This window comes from Eptatretus burgeri, chromosome 15 (genome assembly GCF_056783735.1).
Source record: "Eptatretus burgeri isolate ZD-2024b chromosome 15, Ebu_testis_v1, whole genome shotgun sequence".
Taxonomy (NCBI): Eukaryota; Metazoa; Chordata; class Myxini; order Myxiniformes; family Myxinidae; genus Eptatretus; species Eptatretus burgeri.
Window position 1 is genome coordinate 16,429,820 of NC_140975.1, and position 22,787 is coordinate 16,452,606.

At 39.9% G+C, this 22,787-nt stretch overlaps 1 protein-coding gene across 2 annotated transcripts in view; it reads left to right on the forward strand.

The window, feature by feature from the left end:
• The window catches only part of ZDHHC14 (zDHHC palmitoyltransferase 14), a 67,704-nt gene that overhangs the window by 30,030 nt on the left and 14,887 nt on the right, over window positions 1–22,787 (forward strand). The gene's annotated exons all lie outside the window — the stretch shown is intronic.

Consider the following 22,787-nt stretch of genomic DNA (forward strand, 5'->3'; position numbering starts at 1 on the left):
AGACTGCCTGACTGTCTATCTTTAAGTTTAATTCCCAATTACTGATCTGGACTTGCGAACTCATAGCCTTTGCACATCGTTTTTGTATTTGGGATTTTGGGAACGACACAGATGATTTTTGGCATTTTACGTTGTGCTCCAACAATGTCAGTAGCATGAACACGCCAACTCCATCATTTTTATTTTTTGCCACTGGGTAATTGAAGTATGTGGAACGTGGACGTATCTCTTGTCTATATGTTTTGAAATACTGTCCACGGTTGTGGAAATGCACTGGACCCAGCGAAGAGCTGAGCAATTCATCACTTTCACACTGACATCTCTACCCTCTTCAAAAACGCGTGTGGATTTTGACGGTGTGCAGTGTGCACTCGTTTTGGTGTCTAAACCACAGCAAGACTGTTCGGTGAACACTGAACTTTATTCGACAAATTACGACAACTTTGGAGTGGTGGAGGTAGGGGTAACATCGTAATCAACAGTTGTGGAGGAAACTGAATTCTCCGGATTTTCAGCCTGTTCGAGATTGTGGGAAATGTTTCGTTTTATCGGTTCGTGGTTTGTGCCAAGGTGTCTTGCTGACAAGTCCCCGAGTGTACTTGTACAGATAAGGAACAGAGAATTTCGATATCCTTCCATGTTGCAAATTTGACAGTCCTTGTGATTTTGATCAGCACGACAATATCGATGAATAATCGCTCACATTGTGGTGGTGTTGGCGGAGCATTTGCAGGAGCGTTTTAAACTTTATACTGACGACTTGAAAATATCCATTAAATGTTTTCATTGTTGCAGTTCATATGACAGCACGACTACCTTTTACTCCCTCGTGCTTTTGTTTTCGGCTAGACGTCGACTTTTCTCCTCGGGCGTGTTCTTGAGATTGCCCAGCAGAAACGACTTGAAATTTTGTTTGAGTTGTTTCCTTCGGACGCTTTAAGTGCAGTGGTTGTTTGTGTTAGCCAAAAGTTGCCTTTATTGCCAAAAGTCCATAGCCAATTGATCATTATGGTGTTGCTAATTTGGGAAAGGAATTTCAGAAAGCCAGTGTGTCAACGTGTCAACCGCCCTCTGCCTTCTTCAGTCCTCACACAATTTCTGGTTATTTCACTTTTATCTTCCAGAGTTGGGGGGGGGGTGTGGGGGTGGGAGAAGGGAGGATCATGAAGTTTTTGTATACTTTGAGGTCTTTTTTCCACAGCCTGCTGATACATATTTTTCTTTTTCCTTTAATGATATCTTTCACTCTACATTATTACGAACGTCAAACTTTTCTTCTTTTCCAACCCAAAAACCCCACACTCCATTCATAGAATTTTCATTTCTTTCTCCCTCTCTTTTCTCCCCCCCCCCACCCAATATCAACCTTCCTTTCCTTGTCCCTCATTCTTCTTTCTCCTACCCCTCCTCCTCTACCCCTCCTCCTCCTCCTTCCACCTCCTCTTCTCCTCTGCTTCCTCCTCCTTCCACCCCCTCCTTCCACCTCCTCCTTCCACCACCTCCTTCCTTCTCCTCTGCCCCTCATCCTCCTTCCTCCTCCACCTCCTCTGCCGCTCCACTTCCTCTGATTCTCCTCTGCCCCTCCTACCCCTCCTTCCACCTCTCCCACCTCCTCCTCCTCCTTTGCTCCTCCTCCTTCCACCGCCTCCCCTCATCATTTGATTTGAATTCTTTCCATTTGCTTCCTCTCCTCTCTCCTCCCCAATTCTTCCCTTTACAGTTCTTCCCTTTACAGGTGCCTGCAAGTAATCGGTATACCTTTCATTACTTTTTTTTTTGGTTTCTGCTAGTAAACACTTCCTTAATTCTAACCACCCCCCCCTCCTACTCTTCTTGATCATGTTTAGCCTCGTTCAAAATGGGATCAATTTGATGTTTTGACCCCAATCATTTCTTTGTTCCTGATTTTGCGACGGTCTTGTAGCTCACCTTTTTGGTTAGAAAACGGACCCCATTTAATAGAAAAATATCATTCATTTTAGTGCATTCCCATCCCGTGACTTCCTGCGTGCGGGTTTGTTGTTCGACACCCGTCCTGGGGACAGACTGATCGGTGTGCACGTTGTGCTCATTCCTGCTGTGATCGACGGTGTAGTACAACAGTGGAAGTTGTATTTTGATGATCGATTGAAGGAAAACAATTGAACATTGTTCATGAGGTCACATTGTGAACCTCTTCTTAATCTTTGTAGATGTACATTTATTTTTTTATACAGATTTATAATGTAAATCGTTAATCTAAACTGCACATGTGGAGTATATTGTTGGTGTTTATGGTAAAGCAACACTCACGATGGCTTTGTGTATGTGTGTACTCGCACTCCTCACTCTGAGCGAACACGCAACCAGCATAGCCTTAGTTTACTGTAGCGGTGCCAGAATCTCTCACCCACGGTAGCTGTTTAGCCTATTTTATACTTTCTTATTTTTGGCCCTTAGCATGTGCAATGGTTTTGCTGCTCCTTGGATGTGGATGTTGTACCACGACCTTGCTGCCCTAACAAACTGCCCCTTGAACGTGGTGTGAATGGAAATGTTCATTTTATTTGGTTCTTGTGTTTATGTATCATTTTTCTTTGCTGTAATTTTTATTGAGAATTAAATTTCATTTTTTTTTTAAAACATTTTTTTTCTTGCCTTGTTTTTGTTTTATTGCACCATTTTGTTACCTTGAGTTTTGAGTTGGTTGGTTGGTTTTTGTTTGTGTTGTTTGGTTTGATAAATGATGCTCAGAATCTGATCTGTCGTTTGAAGTCGAGGGTGGGTGACCAATCCCCTCCCACCGCCAGTGTGGTCAAAAGGAATGCATCTCCCTGTGCCCCCTCACCCACCTCCACCTCACCCTCCAGTTGTGTGTGCGTGTGTGCGTGCGTGCGTGCGTGCGTGCGTGCGTGCGTGCGTGCGTGCGTGCGCGTGCGTGCACGCGCGCAAAACAGGCCTTTATTATACCCTTAATGTTTATATCATTTTATATATAACTGTTTAAACTAGAATGGCACGTGAAGAGCACAGTCTCGCCTCGTACAATCATTCTAAACAAAAATACCTTCGTTAACTGAACACACTGCTATTATGGCCCATATTCCCTGATCATCCATGCACCCTATTGTCACATCGTTTCTTGGCATGGGTTATGACATCATTAGTTTAATTCTTCACTCACATGGGGTCGTAGATCAGATATATGAGGATTTCAATTTGACCAATTATGGCTGACGTACCACTTCACCAATGACGTCATCCTTATCACCCTTTATACTCCATGGGGAGTTGATGACGTATGCCAAGTTTCAATTTTTTCAGTTAGCGGTTTCGGAGAAAAAGACGTCCCAATGTTTTATTTAATCCAATACGGCTGCTTATGACACGTGACCTATGACGTCCCAGGTATCAGTAAAATATTCTCCATGGAGAATCCCTCCTCTGTTTAAAGTTTCACATTGATCGGACAAGTGATTGTGGAGAAAAACATTTTTAAAGCGAAAATATATAGATATGGACAGGACACACAAACACACGTTGCAATGGTCTCACGTCCCCTATTAGTCGAGCCAAGACGAAAATGTATCGTGTTTGCTCATTGCGGTGGTGGTGCACTCGTTTGCAGCCCTTGTAGTAGTTTGAGGGCTCGACCCGCAGCCTTCTGATCAGCTTGGGTTTTTTTTTTCCCATTGCTGCTTTAAAGTGTAAACTGGATGTGTCAGGAATTGCCTTCCATTTGATTCCAAAGTCCTTAGTTAATTTGCCCCTTTGTCGATGCTTTTATTTTTACGTTGGCTATGTTTTCACCCATCTGTATGTTTGTCTGTGTGCAGGATATTTCAAAATGTTAGACAAATTCAGTCAATTTGGTGGACAGGTTGGGTGTGTGATGAGGACGAGGATGGATCCGGATACGAAAATTTTAAAGCGATTTAAAATGTTCAGCCGATTGGAGGTATGCGCTCTACCGAGTGCGGTTATAGTTATTTTTTTTGTTTGTGTGCACCCTTTCATCTTCGATGCCCGTTTTTGTGACCCCCTTGTGTTGGTTAAGTAGTTGGATCTACGAGCTTGCAAAGTTTGAGGAAATGCAAAATGTCCACACCTGATGTACGATGTGCCTGCAAGTAATTAGATCCACGATTACCTGAGGTTTCTTTGCATTCGGTTAAGTAACATTCTGTACCTGTAAAAGCCAGAGGAGGGTAGAATAAATAAATGAAGCGATTATTCATATGGTCGGAGATGTCACTGAAGCCTCTGGAATTGGTGGGTGGCGATATTGTAAAAAGGTGAAGCTGTAATTGGTGAGTCTTGGTGTTCCAAACACACTTTAATTTCCCACCTTACTGACGGGTCGAGGCAACGTCGATTGACTTCGCAGTTTGTCTGGTTTACGTCGGTAACCTCGTCAAAAATAATTGTTTACTTCCGAATTGGAGACTCTTGGGAAGAGGTTCAATATTTGATGTGAACTTTTGGTCGCAACTAAACTTTACGGTCGAAAAAGTCCAAATACTATACTTGGGTTACCTTTCAAGGTGTTCTCCAGATATGGATGCTGTTTATCGGTCAAAATGACACCTTCACTCGATGTGTTTTTGTCGTCGAATTGACGTGGCCAGTCTTCCACCCCGTGATTCATTCTCTACATTTCATTTATTGATTTACACCAGTCACGTGCCGTCGTCCTTAACCTATCATTTGATAATTGCAAGACTCTGCACATGATCATTCAGAATCTAAAAAAGAAGACATAAAACATGGACCCAACTGTCGGTTTGTTGCCATTGCGTGGGCTTTGATCGGTATAATTTCCTCCTGTGTTGAAGTTCCTTGGAAGGAAATTCGTATTTCTATTTAACTTGTTCTCACTCGAAAGTTCCTTGAAAGGAAATTCGTATTTCTATTTAACTTGTTCTCACTCATCACCATCGTTTATTTTCAGCACATGCATGAAAGCAGGAAATGCGTGATTGTGTTTGGTTACCAACGCTACAAAGAAAGATTCCCTCACAAAGGGTTAGTCTTTCTTCCTTACTTTGTCTTGTCAACAAATGTCCAGGTCCAATTTGAATCGCTGTCTTTATCCGAGTAAATGTTAAAAATAGAGTATGGTGGGTGATGTATTTTTTTTTTTTTTAAATGAAGGATGACCTCGTGATTCTGTTCTAAAGGTCATGTGTGTTGGAAAAACGAGGATGCTTTTCCCTTAAGACCCGTTAACCATTTATACATGCTCAAGTTTGGATCTGTCAAGGATCAGTATCATACAGTTATGACATGACAGATTACATTTTCTTTATCCTCTCAAGAGTTTTATTATAAATAACAACAACAACTCGAAACATGTGCTGCCTTTGGGAACAGCCTGTAGGGGAGGGGGGAGTGGGGGAAGTGAGGCAATTATGTTTTGTACTGTGGCTAATAATGCCCCTTATCTGACGCAGGGGTCAGTAAACCACTTGCACTGTGGCACGTATACAGGCAATAATTGTAAGTTCTCTCTCCCCTCCCCCAAGGATGTTTTCTGTCTTGCACAAAATCCACGATATGGTGAATAAATAGCTTATCGTGGTGTTTTTCCAAAGCCTCTTCTAATAATAAAAGTAATAACACCAATGATAATGTCATATTAATGGTTTAACAAAACTATTAATACTAACTAGAACTGCCACTTTATAACTGCTGGCAGTGATGACCGGGTACCCAGTCCGTCCGCCTTTGACACAACTGATACAACATGAGACTTAAATCATAGTCGCAAAGTTTCGCATTTATCGGATAAGCGGTGCCAGAGAAAACATTATTTAATGGTGATACAAACACAGGCCTGCTTCGAGAGGGCGCGGAACAGACGAGTTACGAACCGGGCCGCACAAAGCGTTCAATTTCCTTATTACTGGCGAACAGATTCAAATAATTAAATAATTCTGGCTGCCAAACCGCGAGACCGATCAGGTTGAAATTTTAAACTTTTGTTTCGCATGTCGGCTAAATTACAAATGTGAAGTTTCGTATATATAGAAGCAGCGGTTACAGAGTAAACAATAATTAATATTTATCCTTCAATCCAAGATGGCGGCCAAACCATGTGACTTGTGATGTCATAATTTTCACCACATGTGCAAACCCAATCGGAGACGATAACTGCAAATTTTCGCTTCGCCAGGTTAAGCAGTTCCAGAGAAAACATTATTTAATATTTTTCTTAAAACCAACATGGCTGCCAAACCCTGGGCCCGATCCCGTTGAAATTTCAAACCCTCATTCCGCATGACTCTTCCACCATAAAGGTGATGTTTCACATTTATTGATGCAGTAGTTCCAGAGTAAACATTAATTAATATTTTTCCTTCAATCCACTATGGCTGCCAAACGTTGCGTCGTACCTCAAAAGGGGGTGAGAACTTTTTATTCGTCATGGAGAGGCGGTCATAGTGGTGGAGTTTCGCCTGGATCTGTTTAGTGGTTTCAGAGAAAAAGACGTTTAAAGATATTATTTTTCAATCCAAGATGGCTGACGAACCATGTGACCTATGACATCACAAATTTATATTCTGCATCCAACTTGGTATTGGAACACGGTTGTGAAGTTTCGTGTAAATCGGTAAAGGTGCGTTTTTCTATCCAAGATGGCCGCCAAACCATGTGACGTGTGACGTCAATTTTTACCAAGCGTGCATACTGCCTGCTAGATGATAATTACAAATTTTCGATTCGTTTGGTTAAGCGGTTCCAGAGAAAACATTATTTAATATTTTTCTTAAATCCAAGATGGCGGCCAAACCATGTGACTTATCAATTCGAAATTAACAAACTTATATCGCCTTACTGTCCCGAATATAGTTCTGAAATCTCCCCTTCATTGGGCCAACGCTTCTGGAGAAGAAGATGTTTGAAGGTTTTCGGGTTTTTTCAAGATGGCCGCCAAACCATGTGACCGATCAAGAACAAATTAACAAACTTGAGAAAGGACCTCATGGGGAATATATGTGTGAAGTTTTGTCTTCATCTGTCTTGCCCTTCTGGAGAAGAAGATTTTTAAAATTTATTCATTTTCAATCCAAGATGGCTGACGAACCATGTGACCTATGACATCAGAAATTTATATTCTGCTTCCAACTGGGTATTGGAACACGTTTGTAAAGTTTCGTGTTAATCGGTAAAGGTGCGTTTTTCTATCCAAGATGGCCGCCAAACCATGTGACGTGTGATGTCATAATTTTTACCATGCGTGCATACACGATGGTAGATGATAATTAGAAATTTTCGATTCGTTTGGTTCAGCGGTTCCAGAGAAAACATTATTTAATATTTTTCTTAAATCCAAGATGGCGGCCAAACCGTCTAACGTATCAATTCGAAATTAACAAACTTATATCGCCTACGTGTCCCGAATATAGTTCTGAAATCTCCCCTTCATCCGACCAGCGCTTCTGGAGAAGAAGATGTTTGAAGGTTTTAGGGTTTTTTCAAGATGGCCGCCGAACCATGTGACCGATCAAGAACAAATTAACAAACTTGAGAAAGGACCTCATGGGGAATATATGTGTGAAGTTTCGTCTTCATCTGTCTTGCCCTTCTGGAGAAGAAGATTTTTAAAATTTATTCATTTTCAATCCAAGATGGCTGCCGAAACTTGTGACCTATGATATCATAAATTTAAATTCTGCTTTCTATCGTCGACCCGAACAAGTGTGTGAAGTTTCGTGTAAATCGGATAAAGTCTATTTTTCTATCCAAGATGGCTGCCAAACCATGTGACTTCTGAGGTAAAATTTTTTTACCATGTATGCAGACTTGAGGGAGGAAGGCACTTGCAAATTTTCGCTTTGATGGATTATGAAATACCTGAGAAAACATTATTTAATATTTTTCTTAAATCCAACATGGCGGCCAAACCATGTGACCTATCACTTTGAAATTAACAAACTTGCATCGCATACATGTCACGAATATAGTTCTGAAATCTCGCCTTCATTGGACCAGCGCTTCTGGAGAAGAAGATGTTTGAAGGTTTTAAGGTTTTTTCAAGATGGCCGCCAAACCATGTGACGTATCAACAACAAATTAACAAACTTGAAAGAGGACCTCAGGGGGAATGTGCCTGTAAAGTTTCGCCTCAATCTGCGCAGCCGTTCTGGAGAAGAAGATTTTTAAAAAAAAAAACACAAAAAAACAAGATGGCGGCCGAATTACGTCACTGATGACGTCAAAATATTTTTTTTCTACGATGAATTTTTGTGTAGATGATGCTCAAGAAATTTCAAATTTTTGCCATGTGGCGTTCTACTTGACGAATTTTTACTGGGATACCTCTTCACTGATGACGTCACGAAAAATCACACGTATACCCGAGAGGGAGCTTGTTCAAATGTATCAAGCGAAATTTTTTTACACGAGAAGGTTTCCGAGATACAGAGGTCCAAAGTTGATCTGTTTTTTCAAGATGGCGCCCGTATCACGTGACCTATGACGTCATAATTATCAATTATGTATGCTACCAAAAAAGATACATATCTGGTGAAAATTTTGTGTCGATTGGTCTTACCATTTCTGAGAAAATGGCATTTAAAGCGAAAAAAATTGGAAATTTTGCAAATTTACGGCGGAAGAAAAATAATAATAAAAACTAGAACTGCCACTTTATAACTGCTGGCAGTGATGACCGGGTACCCAGTCCGTCCGCCTTTGATACAACATGGGACTTTCTGCAGATGACAGTCGCAAAGTTTGGCATTGAAAGGATAAGCGGTGCCAGAGAAAACATTATTTAATAGTGATACAAACACAGGCCTGCTTCGAGACGGCACGGAACAGATGAGTTACGAACCGGGCAGCACAAAGCATTCAATTTCGTTATTACTGGCTTCCAGATTCAAATAATTAAATAATTCTGGCTCCCAAACCGCGTGACCGATCAGGTTGAAATTTTAAACTTTTATTTCGCATGTCACCTGAATTATAAATCTGAAGTTTCGCATATATAGAGGCAGCGGTTCCAGAGTAAACATTAATTAATATTTATCCTTCAATCCAAGATGGCGGCCAAACCATGTGACTTGTGATGTCATAATTTGCACCACGTGTGCAAACACGATGGTGGATGATAACTGCAAATTTTCGCTTCTCCAGGTTAAGCAGTTCCAGAGAAAACATTATTTAATATTTTTCTTAAAACCAACATGGCTGCCAAACCCTGGGCCCGATCGCGTTGAAATTTCAAACCCTCATTCCGCATGAGCGTTCCACCATAAACTTGATGTTTCACATTTATTGATGCAGTAGTTCCAGAGTAAACATTAATTAATATTTTTCCTTCAATCAAATATGGCTGCCAAACGTTGCATCGTACCTCAAAAGGGGGTGGGAACTTTTTATTCGTCATGGAGAGGCGGTCATAGTGGTGGAGTTTCGCCTGGATCTGTTCAGCCGTTTCAGAGAAAAAGACGTTTGAAGATATTGTTTTTCAATCCAAGATGGCTGACGAACCATGTGACCTATGACATCAGAAATGTATATTCTGCTTCCAACTGGGTATTGGAACACGTACGTGAAGTTTCGTGTTAATCGGTAAAGGTGCGTTTTTCAATCCAAGATGGCCGCCAAACCATGTGACGTGTGACATCATAATTTTTACCAAGCGTGCATACTGCCTGCTAGATGATAATTACAAATTTTCGATTCGTTTGGTTAAGCGGTTCCAGAGAAAACATTATTTAATATTTTTCTGAAATCCAAGATGGCGGCCAAACCATGTGACTTATCAATTCGAAATTAACAAACTTATATCGCCTTCCTGTCCCGAATATAGTTCTGAAATCTCCCCTTCATTGGGCCAACGCTTCTGGAGAAGAAGATGTTTGAAGGTTTTCGGGTTTTTTCAAGATGGCCGCCAAACCATGTGACCGATCAAAAACAAATTAACAAACTTGAGAAAGGACCTCATGGGGAATATATCTGTGAAGTTTCGTCTTCATCTGTCTTGCCCTTCTGGAGAAGAAGATTTTTAAAATTTATTCATTTTCAATCCAAGATGGCTGCCGAACCTTGTGACCGAGGATATCATGAATTTAAATTCTGCTTTCCATCGTCGACCCGAACAAGTGTGTGAAGTTTTGTGTAAATCGGATAAAGTCTATTTTTCTATCCAAGATGGCCGCCAAACCATGTGACTTCTGAGGTAAAAATTTTTACCATGTATGCAGACTTGAGCGAGGAAGGCACTTGCAAATTTTCGCTTCGATGGCTTATGAAATACCAGAGAAAACTTTATTTAATATTTTTCTTAAATCCAACATGGCGGCCAAACCATGTGACCTATCACTTTGAAATTAACAAACTTGCATCGCATACATGTCACGAATATAGTTCTGAAATCTCACCTTCATTGGACCAGCGCTTCTGGAGAAGAAGATGTTTGAAGGTTTTAGGGTTTTTACAAGATGGACGCCAAACCATGTGACGTATCAACATCAAATTAACAAACTTTAAAGAGGACCTCAGAGGGAATGTGCGTGTAAAGTTTCGCCTTAATCTGCATAGCCGTTCTGGAGAAGAAGATTTAAAAAAAAACACTAAAAACAAGATGGCGGCCGAATTACGTCATCGATGACGTCAAAAAAACATTTTCGTCAGTGATTTTTGGCGTAGATGATGCTCAGAATTTTTCAGATTTTTCCCATATGGCGTTCTACTTGACGAATTTTCACCGGTATATCGCTTCACCTATGACGTCACGAAAAATCACACGTGTTCCCCATAGGGAGCTTAGTAAAATGTATCAAACGAAAAATTTTTCCATTGCACGGTTTCCGAGATACAGATGTCCAAAGTTTATCGCTTTTTTCAAGATGGCGACCGTACCACGTGACCAATGACGTCATAATTATAACGTGATTGTGCTATCAAAAAAGATACATACTATGGTGAAAATTTCCTGTCGATCGGACTTAGTGTTCCAGAGAAAATGATTTTTAAAGCGAAAAAGGGTGCAAAATGCCGGCGGAAGAATAATAATAATAATGCGTAATAATAAACAGAAGAAAAACAATAGGGTACCCTGTACTCACAGGGTACCCTAATAATAATAACTAGAACTGCCACTTTATAACTGCTGGCAGTGATGACCGGGTACCCAGTCCGTCCGCCTTTTGATACAACATGGGACTTTCTGCAGATTACAGTCACAAAGTTTCGCTTTGATCGGGAAAGTGGTTCCAGAGAAAACATTATTTAATAGTGATACAAACACAGGCCTGCTTCGAGAGGGAGCGGAACAGACGAGTTACGAACCGGGCAGCATAAAGCATTCAATTTCGTTATTACTGGCTTCCAGATTCAAATAATTAAATAATTCTGGCTGCCAAACCACACGGCCGATCAGGTTGAAATTTTAAACTTTTGTTTCACATGTAGCCTAAATTATAAATATGAAGTTTCGCATATATAGAAGTAGTGGTTCCAGAGTAAACATGAATTAATATTTATCCTTCAATCTAAGATGGCGGCCAAACCATGTGACTTGTGACCTCATAATTTTTACCATGTATGCAGATGTCATGGAGGATGACAGACGCATATTTTCGCTTCGATAGGTTAAGCAGTTCCAGAGAAAACATTATTTAATATTTTTCTTAAATTCAACATGGCTGCCAAACCATGTGACCTATCAATTAGAAATTAACAAACTTGTATTCCCTACTCATGTGCAATAGGGGTGTGAAGTTTCCCCTTGATCAGAACAGGTGTTCTGGAGAAGAAGATGTTTGAATGTTTTAAGGTAAATTCAAGATGGCCGCCAAACAATGTGACCAATCAAGAACAAATTAACAAACTTGAGAAAGGACCTCATGGGGAATATATGTGTGAAGTTTCGGCTTAATCTGTCTTGCCTTTCTGGAGAAGAAGATTTTTAAAATTTATTCATTTTCAATCCAAGATGGCTGACGAACCATGTGACCTATGACATCAGAAATTTATATTCTGCTTCCAACTGGGTATTGGAACACGTTTGTAAAGTTTCGTGTTAATCGGTAAAGGTGCGTTTTTCTATCTAAGATGGCCGCCAAACCATGTGACGTGTGATGTCATAATTTTTACCATGCGTGCATACACGATGGTAGATGATAATTACAAATTTTCGATTCGTTTGGTTCAGCGGTTCCAGAGAAAACATTATTTAATATTTTTCTTAAATCCAAGATGGCGGCCAAACCGTCTAACGTATCAATTCGAAATTAACAAACTTATATCGCCTACGTGTCCCGAATATAGTTCTGAAATCTCCCTTCATCCGACCAGCGCTTCTGGAGAAGAAGATGTTTGAAGGTTTTAGGGTTTTTTCAAGATGGCCGCCGAACCATGTGACCGATCAAGAACAAATTAACAAACTTGAGAAAGGACCTCATGGGGAATATATGTGTGAAGTTTCGTCTTCATCTGTCTTGCCCTTCTGGAGAAGAAGATTTTTAAAATTTATTCATTTTCAATCCAAGATGGCTGCCGAACCTTGTGACCTATGATATCATAAATTTAAAATCTGCTTTCCATCGTCGACCCGAACAAGTGTGTGAAGTTTCGTGTAAATCGGATAAAGTCTATTTTTCTATCCAAGATGGCCGCCAAACCATGTGACTTCTGAGGTAAAAAATTTTTACCATGTATGCAGACTTGAGGGAGGAAGGCACTTGCAAATTTTCGCTTTGATGGCTTATGAAATACCAGAGAAAACATTATTTAATATTTTTCTTAAATCCAACATGGCGGCCAAACCATGTGACCTATCACTTTGAAATTAACAAACTTGCATCGCATACATGTCACGAATATAGTTCTGAAATCTCGCCTTCATTGGACCAGCGCTTCTGGAGAAGAAGATGTTTGAAGGTTTTAAGGTTTTTTCAAGATGGCCGCCAAACCATGTGACGTATCAACAACAAATTAACAAACTTGAAAGAGGACCTCAGGGGGAATGTGCGTGTAATGTTTCGCCTCAATCTGCACAGCCGTTCTGGAGAAGAAGATTTTTTTAAAAAAACACAAAAAACAAGATGGCCGCCGGCTTACGTCAGTGCGGATGTCAACATATTTTTGTCCTACGATGAATTTTTGTGTAGATGATGCTCAAGAAATTTCAAATTTTTGCCATGTGGCGTTCTACTTGACGAATTTTTACTGGGATACCTCTTCACTGATGACGTCACGAAAAATCACACGTATACCCGAGAGGGAGCTTGTTCAAATGTATCAAGCGAAATTTTTTTACACTAGAAGGTTTCCGAGATACAGAGGTCCAAAGTTGATCTGTTTTTTCAAGATGGCGCCCGTATCACGTGACCTATGACGTCATAATTATCAATTATGTATGCTATCAAAAAAGATACATATTTGGTGAAAATTTTGTGTCGATTGGTCTTACCATTTCTGAGAAAATGGCATTTAAAGCGAAAAAATTTGGAAATTTTGCAAATTTACGGCGGAAGAATAATAATAATAACTAGAACTGCCACTTTATAACTGCTGGCAGTGATGACCGGGTACCCAGTCCGTCCGCCTTTGACACAACTGACACAACGTGAGACTTAAATCATAGTCGCAAAGTTTCGCATTTATCGGATAAGCGGTGCCAGAGAAAACATTATTTAATGGTGATACAACCACAGGCCTGCTTCGAGACGGCGCGGAACAGACGAGTTACGAACCGGGCAGCACAAAGCGTTCAATTTCCTTATTACTGGCGAACAGATTCAAATAATTAAATAATTCTGGCTGCCAAACCGCATGACCGATCAGGTTGAAATTTTAAACGTTTGTTTCGCATGTCGGCTAAATTACAAATGTGAAGTTTCGTATATATAGAAGCAGTGGTTCCAGAGTAAACATTAATTAATATTTATCCTTCAATCCAAGATGGCGGCCAAACCATGTGACTTATGACGTCATAATTTTCAACACATGTGCAAACACGAATGTTGACGATAAGCGCAAATTTTCGCTTCGCTAGGTTAAGCAGTTCCAGAGAAAACATTATTTAATATTTTTCTTAAAACCAACATGGCTGCCAAACCCTGGGCCCGATCGCGTTGAAATTTCAAACCCTCATTCCGCATGAGCGTTCCACCATAAACTTGATGTTTCACATTTATTGATGCAGTAGTTCCAGAGTAAACATTAATTAATATTTTTCCTTCAATCCACGATGGCTGCCAAACGTTGCGTCGTACCTCAAAAGGGCGTGAGAACTTTTTATTCGTCATGGAGAGGCGGTCATAGTGGTGGAGTTTCGCCTGGATCTGTTCAGTCCTTTCAGAGAAAAATACGTTTAAAGATATTATTTTTTAATCCAAGATGGCTGACGAACCATGTGACCTATGACATTAGAAATTTAAATTCTGCTTCCAACTGGGTATTGGAACACGTTTCTGAAGTTTCGTGTTAATCGGTAAAGGTGCGTTTTTCTATCCAAGATGGCCGCCAAACCATGTGACGTGTGACATCATAATTTTTACCACGCATGCACAGACAAAGGTAGATGATAATTACAAATTTTCGATTCGTTTGGTTAAGCGGTTCCAGAGAAAACATTATTTAATATTTTTCTTAAATCCAAGATGGCGGCCAAACCATGCGACTTATCAATTCTAAATTAACAAACCTATATCGCCTTCCTGTCCTGAATATAGTTCTGAAATCTCCCTTCATTGGGCCAACGCTTCTGGAGAAGAAGATGTTTGAAGGTTTTCGGGTTTTTCAAGATGGCCGCTTAAACCATGTGACCGATCAAGAACAAATTAACAAACTTGAGAAAGGACCTCATGGGGAATATATGTGTGAAGTTTCGTCTTAATCTGTCTTGCCCTTCTGGAGAAGAAGATTTTTAAAATTTATTCATTTTCAATCCAAGATGGCTGCCGAACCTTGTGACCAATGATATCATAAATTTAAATTCTGCTTTCCATCGTCGACCCGAACAAGTGTGTGTGAAGTTTCTTGAAAATCGGATAAGGTCTATTTTTCTATCCAAGATGGCCGCCAAACCATGTGACTTCTGAGGTAAAAATTTTTACCATGTATGCAGACTTGAGGGAGGAAGGCAATTGCAAATTTTCGCTTCGATGGCTTATGAAATACCAGAGAAAACATTATTTAATATTTTTCTTAAATCCAACATGGCGGCCAAACCATGTGACGTATCACTTGAAATTAACAAACTTGCATCGCATACATGTCACGAATATAGTTGTGAAATCTCGCCTTCATGGGACCAGCGCTTCTGGAGAAGAAGATGTTTGAAGGTTTTAGTGTTTTTTCAAGATGGCCGCCAAACCATGTGACGTATCAACAACAAATTAACAAACTTGAAAGAGAACATCAGGGGGAATGTACGTGTAAAGTTTTCGCCTTAATCTGTCCAGCCCTTCTGGAGAAGAAGATTTTTTTAATAAACACTAAAAACAAGATGGCGGCCGAATTACGTCATCGATGACGTCAAGAAAACATTTTCGTCAGTGATTTTAGGCGTAGATGATGCTCAGAATTTTTCAGATTTTTCCTATACGGCGTTCTACTTGACGAATTTTCACCGGTATATCGCTTCACCTATGACGTCATGAAAAATCACACGTGTTCCCCATAGGGAGCTTAGTAAAATGTATCAAGAGAAAAATTTTTCCATTGCACGGTTTCCGAGATACAGATGTCCAAAGTTTATCGTTTTTTTCAAGATGGCGCCCGCACCACATGACCAATGACGTCATAATTATAACGTGATTGTGCTATCAAAAAAGATACATACTGTGGTGAAAATTTTGTGTCGATCGGACTTAGTATCCCAGAGAAAATGATTTTTAAAGCGAAAAAGGGTGCAAAATGCCGGCGGAAAAAGAAAAATAATAATAAACAGAAGAAAAACAATAGGGTACCCTGTACTGACAGGGTACCCTAATAATAATAATAATAAACAGAAGAAAAACAATAGGTTATCCAGTCCATTTGACTGGATACCCTAACTAGAACTGCCACTTTATAACTGCTGGCAGTGATGACCGGGTACCCAGTCCGTCCGCCTTTGATACAACATGGGACTTTCTGCAGATGACAGTCGCAAAGTTTCGCATTCATGGGGAAAGTGGTTCCAGAAAAAACATTATTGAAGAGTGATGCAAACAGAGGCATGCTTCGATATGGCGTGGGACTGAAGAGCTGCGAACCGGGCAGCAAAAAGCATTCAATTTCCTTATTACTGGCGAACAGATTCAAATAATTAAATAATTCTGGCTGCCAAACCGTGTGACCGATCAGGTTGAAATTTTAAACTTTTGTTTCTCATGTCGGCTAAATTAGAAATTTGAAGTTTCGTATATATAGAAGCAGTGGTTCCAGAGTAAACATTAATTAATATTTATCCTTCAACCCAAGATGGCGGCCAAACCATGTGACTTGTGATGTCATAATTTTCACCACATGTACAAACACGATCGCAGACGATAAGTGCAAATTTTCGCTTCGCAAGGTTAAGCAGTTCCAAAGAAAACATTATTTAATATTTTTCTTAAAACCAACATGGCTGCCAAACCCTGGGTCCGATCCCGTTGAAATTTCAAACCCTCATTCCGCATGACTGTTCCACCATAACGGTGATGTTTCACATTTGTTGATGCAGTAGTTCCAGAGTAAACATTAATTAATATTTTTCCTTAAATCCACTATGGCTGCCAAACGTTGCGTCGTACCTCAAAAGGGGGTGAGAACTTTTTATTCGTCATGGAGAGGCGGTCATAGTGGTGGAGTTTCGCCTGGATCTGTTCAGTCCTTTCAGAGAAAAATACGTTTAAAGATATTATTTTTTAATCCAAGATGGCTGACGAACCATGTGACCTATGACATTAGAAATTTAAATTCTGCTTCCAACTGGGTATTGGAACACGTTTCTGAAGTTTCGTGTTAATCGGTAAAGGTGCGTTTTTCTATCCAAGATGGCCGCCAAACCATGTGACGTGTGACATCATAATTTTTTACCACGCATGCACAGACAAAGGTAGATGATAATTACAAATTTTCGATTCGTTTGGTTAAGCGGTTCCAGAGAAAACATTATTTAATATTTTTCTTAAATCCAAGATGGCGGCCAAACCATGCGACTTATCAATTCTAAATTAACAAACCTATATCGCCTTCCTGTCCTGAATATAGTTCTGAAATCTCCCCTTCATTGGGCCAACGCTTCTGGAGAAGAAGATGTTTGAAGGTTTTCGGGTTTTTCAAGATGGCCGCCAAACCATGTGACCGATCAAGAACAAATTAACAAACTTGAGAAAAGGACCTCATGGGGAATATATGTGTGAAGTTTCGTCTTAATCTGTCTTGCCCTTCTGGAGAAGAAGATTTTTAAAATTTATTCATTTTCAATCCAAGATGGCTGCCGAACCTTGTGACCAATGATATCATAAATTTAAATTCTGCTTTCCATCGTCGACCCGAACAAGTGTGTGAAGTTTCTTGAAAATCGGATAAGGTCTATTTTTCTATCCAAGATGGCCGCCAAACCATGTGACTTCTGAGGTAAAAATTTTTACCATGTATGCAGACTTGAGGGAGGAAGGCAATTGCAAATTTTCGCTTCGATGGCTTATGAAATACCAGAGAAAACATTATTTAATATTTTTCTTAAATCCAACATGGCGGCCAAACCATGTGACGTATCACTTCGAAATTAACAAACTTGCATCGCATACATGTCACGAATATAGTTGTGAAATCTCGCCTTCATGGGACCAGCGCTTCTGGAGAAGAAGATGTTTGAAGGTTTTAGTGTTTTTCAAGATGGCCGCCAAACCATGTGACGTATCAACAACAAATTAACAAACTTGAAAGAGAACATCAGGGGAATGTACGTGTAAAGTTTCGCCTTAATCTGTCCAGCCCTTCTGGAGAAGAAGATTTTTTTAATAAACACTAAAAAACAAGATGGCGGCCGAATTACGTCATCGATGACGTCAAGAAAAACATTTTCGTCAGTGATTTTAGGCGTAGATGATGCTCAGAATTTTTCAGATTTTTCCTATACGGCGTTCTACTTGACGAATTTTCACCGGTATATCGCTTCACCTATGACGTCATGAAAAATCACACGTGTTCCCCATAGGGAGCTTAGTAAAATGTATCAAGAGAAAAATTTTTCCATTGCACGGTTTCCGAGATACAGATGTCCAAAGTTTATCGTTTTTTCAAGATGGCGCCGCACCACATGACCAATGACGTCATAATTATAACGTGATTGTGCTATCAAAAAGATACATACTGTGGTGAAAATTTTGTGTCGATCGGACTTAGTATCCCAGAGAAAATGATTTTTAAAGCGAAAAGGGTGCAAAATGCCGGCGGAAAAGAAAAATAATAATAAACAGAAGAAAAAACAATAGGGTACCCTGTACTGACAGGGTACCCTAATAATAATAATAATAAACAGAAGAAAAACACAGGTTATCCAGTCCATTTGACTGGATACTCCTAACTAGAACTGCCACTTTATAACTGCTGGCAGTGATGACCGGGTACCCAGTCCGTCCGCCTTTGATACAACATGGGACTTTCTGCAGATGACAGTCGCAAAGTTTCGCATTCATGGGGAAAGTGGTTCCAGAAAAAACATTATTGAAGAGTGATGCAAACAGAGGCATGCTTCGATATGGCGTGGGACTGAAGAGCTGCGAACCGGGCAGCAAAAAGCATTCAATTTCCTTATTACTGGCGAACAGATTCAAATAATTAAATAATTCTGGCTGCCAAACCGTGTGACCGATCAGGTTGAAATTTTAAACTTTTGTTTCTCATGTCGGCTAAATTAGAAATTTGAAGTTTCGTATATATAGAAGCAGTGGTTCCAGAGTAAACATTAATTAATATTTATCCTTCAACCCAAGATGGCGGCCAAACCATGTGACTTGTGATGTCATAATTTTCACCACATGTACAAACACGATCGCAGACGATAAGTGCAAATTTTCGCTTCAAGCAAGGTTAAGCAGTTCCAAAGAAAACATTATTTAATATTTTTCTTAAAACCAACATGGCTGCCAAACCCTGGGTCCGATCCCGTTGAAATTTCAAACCCTCATTCCGCATGACTGTTCCACCATAAAGGTGATGTTTCACATTTGTTGATGCAGTAGTTCCAGAGTAAACATTAATTAATATTTTTCCTTAAATCCACTATGGCTGCCAAACGTTGCGTCGTACCTCAAAAGGGGGTGAGAACTTTTTATTCGTCATGGAGAGGCGGTCATAGTGGTGGAGTTTCGCCTGGATCTGTTCTGTCGTTTCAGAGAAAAAGACGTTTTAAGATATTATTTTTCAATCCAAGATGGCTGACGAACCATGTGACCTATGACATCACAAATTTATATTCTGCTTCCAACTGGGTATTGGAACAAGATTGTGAAGTTTCGTGTTAATCGGTAAAGGTGCGTTTTTCTATCCAAGATGGTCGCCAAACCATGTGACTTGTGACATCATAATTTTTACCACGCGTGCACATACTATAGTAGATGATAATTGCCAACTTTTGATTCGTTAGGTTAAGCGGTTCCAGAGAAAACATTATTTAATATTTTTCTTCAATCCAAGATGGCGGCCAAACCGTGTGACTTATCAATTCGAAATTAACAAACTTATATAGTCTACCTGTCCCGAATATACTTCTGAAATCTGCCCTTCATCCGACCAGCGCTTCTGGAGAAGAAGATGTTTGAAGGTTTTAAGGTTTTTTCAAGATGGCCGCCAAACCATGTGACCGATCAATAACAAATTAACAAACTTGAGAAAGGACCTCATGGGGTATATATGTGTGAAGTTTCGTCTTCATCTGTCTTGCCGTTCTGGAGAAGAAGATTTTTAAAATTTATTCATTTTCAATCCAAGATGGCTGACGAACCATGTGACCTATGACATCAGAAATTTATATTCTGCTTTCCATCGTCGACCCGAACAAGTGTGTTAAGTTTCGTGTAAATCGGATAAGGTCTATTTTTCTATCCAAGATGGCCGCCAAACCATGTGACTTCTGAGGTAAAAATTTTTTACCATGTATGCAGAGTTGAGGGAGGAAGGCACTTGCAAATTTTCGCTTCGATGGCTTTTGAAATTCCAGAGAAAACATTATTTAATATTTTTCTTAAATCCAACATGGCGGCCAAACCATGTGACCTATCACTTTGAAATTAACAAACTTGCATCGCATACATGTCACGAATATATTTCTGAAATCTCGCCTTCATTGGACCAGCGCTTCTGGAGAAGAAGATGTTTGAAGGTTTTAGGGTTTTTTCAAGATGGCCACCAAACAATGTGACGTATCAACAACAAATTAACAAACTTGAAAGAGGACCTCAGGGGGAATGTACCTGTAAAGTTTTGCCTTAATCTGTTCAGCCCTTCTGGAGAAGAAGATTTTTTTTAAAAAACACTAAAAAACAAGATGGCGGCCGAATTACATCATCGATGACGTCAAAAATAACATTTTTACGATGAATTTTGGTGTAGATGACGCTCAGAATTTTTCAGATTTTTCCTATATGGCGTTCTACTTGACGAATTTTCACCGGTATATCGCTTCACCTATGACGTCACGAAAAATCACACGTGTTCCCCATAGGGAGCTTAGTAAAATGTATCAAACGAAAAATTTTTCCATTGCACGGTTTCCGAGATACAGATGTCCAAAGTTTATCGCATTTTCAAGATGGCGACCGTACCACGTGACCAATGACGTCATAATTATAACGTGATTGTGCTATCAAAAAAGATACACACTATGGTGAAAATTTCCTGTGGATCGGACTTTGTGTTCCAGAGAAAATGATTTTTAAAGCGAAAAAGGGTGCAAAATGCCGGCGGAAAAATAATAATAATAATAATGCGTAATAATAAACAGAAGAAAAACAATAGGGTACCCTGTACTCACAGGGTACCCTAACTAGAACTGCCACTTTATAACTGCTGGCAGTGATGACCGGAGACCCAGTCCGTCCGCCTTTGATACAACATGGGACTTTCTGCAGATGACAGTCGCAAAGTTTGGCATTGAAAGGATAAGCGGTGCCAGAGAAAACATTATTTAATAGTGATACAAACACAGGCCTGCTTCGAGACGGCACGGAACAGATGAGTTACGAACCGGGCAGCACAAAGCATTCAATTTCGTTATTACTGGCTTCCAGATTCAAATAATTAAATAATTCTGGCTCCCAAACCGCGTGACCGATCAGGTTGAAATTTTAAACTTTTATTTCGCATGTCACCTGAATTATAAATCTGAAGTTTCGCATATATAGAGGCAGCGGTTCCAGAGTAAACATTAATTAATATTTATCCTTCAATCCAAGATGGCGGCCAAACCATGTGACTTGTGATGTCATAATTTGCACCACGTGTGCAAACACGATGGTGGATGATAACTGCAAATTTTCGCTTCTCCAGGTTAAGCAGTTCCAGAGAAAACATTATTTAATATTTTTCTTAAAACCAACATGGCTGCCAAACCCTGGGCCCGATCGCGTTGAAATTTCAAACCCTCATTCCGCATGAGCGTTCCACCATAAACTTGATGTTTCACATTTATTGATGCAGTAGTTCCAGAGTAAACATTAATTAATATTTTTCCTTCAATCCAATATGGCTGCCAAACGTTGCATCGTACCTCAAAAGGGGGGGGAACTTTTTATTCGTCATGGAGAGGCGGTCATAGTGGTGGAGTTTCGCCTGGATCTGTTCAGCCGTTTCAGAGAAAAAGACGTTTGAAGATATTGTTTTTCAATCCAAGATGGCTGACGAACCATGTGACCTATGACATCAGAAATGTATATTCTGCTTCCAACTGGGTATTGGAACACGTACGTGAAGTTTCGTGTTAATCGGTAAAGGTGCGTTTTTCAATCCAAGATGGCCGCCAAACCATGTGACGTGTGACATCATAATTTTTACCAAGCGTGCATACTGCCTGCTAGATGATAATTACAAATTTTCGATTCGTTTGGTTAAGCGGTTCCAGAGAAAACATTATTTAATATTTTTCTGAAATCCAAGATGGCGGCCAAACCATGTGACTTATCAATTCGAAATTAACAAACTTATATCGCCTTCCTGTCCCGAATATAGTTCTGAAATCTCCCCTTCATTGGGCCAACGCTTCTGGAGAAGAAGATGTTTGAAGGTTTTCGGGTTTTTTCAAGATGGCCGCCAAACCATGTGACCGATCAAAAACAAATTAACAAACTTGAGAAAGGACCTCATGGGGAATATATCTGTGAAGTTTCGTCTTCATCTGTCTTGCCCTTCTGGAGAAGAAGATTTTTAAAATTTATTCATTTTCAATCCAAGATGGCTGCCGAACCTTGTGACCGAGGATATCATGAATTTAAATTCTGCTTTCCATCGTCGACCCGAACAAGTGTGTGAAGTTTTGTGTAAATCGGATAAAGTCTATTTTTCTATCCAAGATGGCCGCCAAACCATGTGACTTCTGAGGTAAAAATTTTTACCATGTATGCAGACTTGAGCGAGGAAGGCACTTGCAAATTTTCGCTTCGATGGCTTATGAAATACCAGAGAAAACTTTATTTAATATTTTTCTTAAATCCAACATGGCGGCCAAACCATGTGACCTATCACTTTGAAATTAACAAACTTGCATCGCATACATGTCACGAATATAGTTCTGAAATCTCGCCTTCATTGGACCAGCGCTTCTGGAGAAGAAGATGTTTGAAGGTTTTAGGGTTTTTTCAAGATGGCCGCCAAACCAT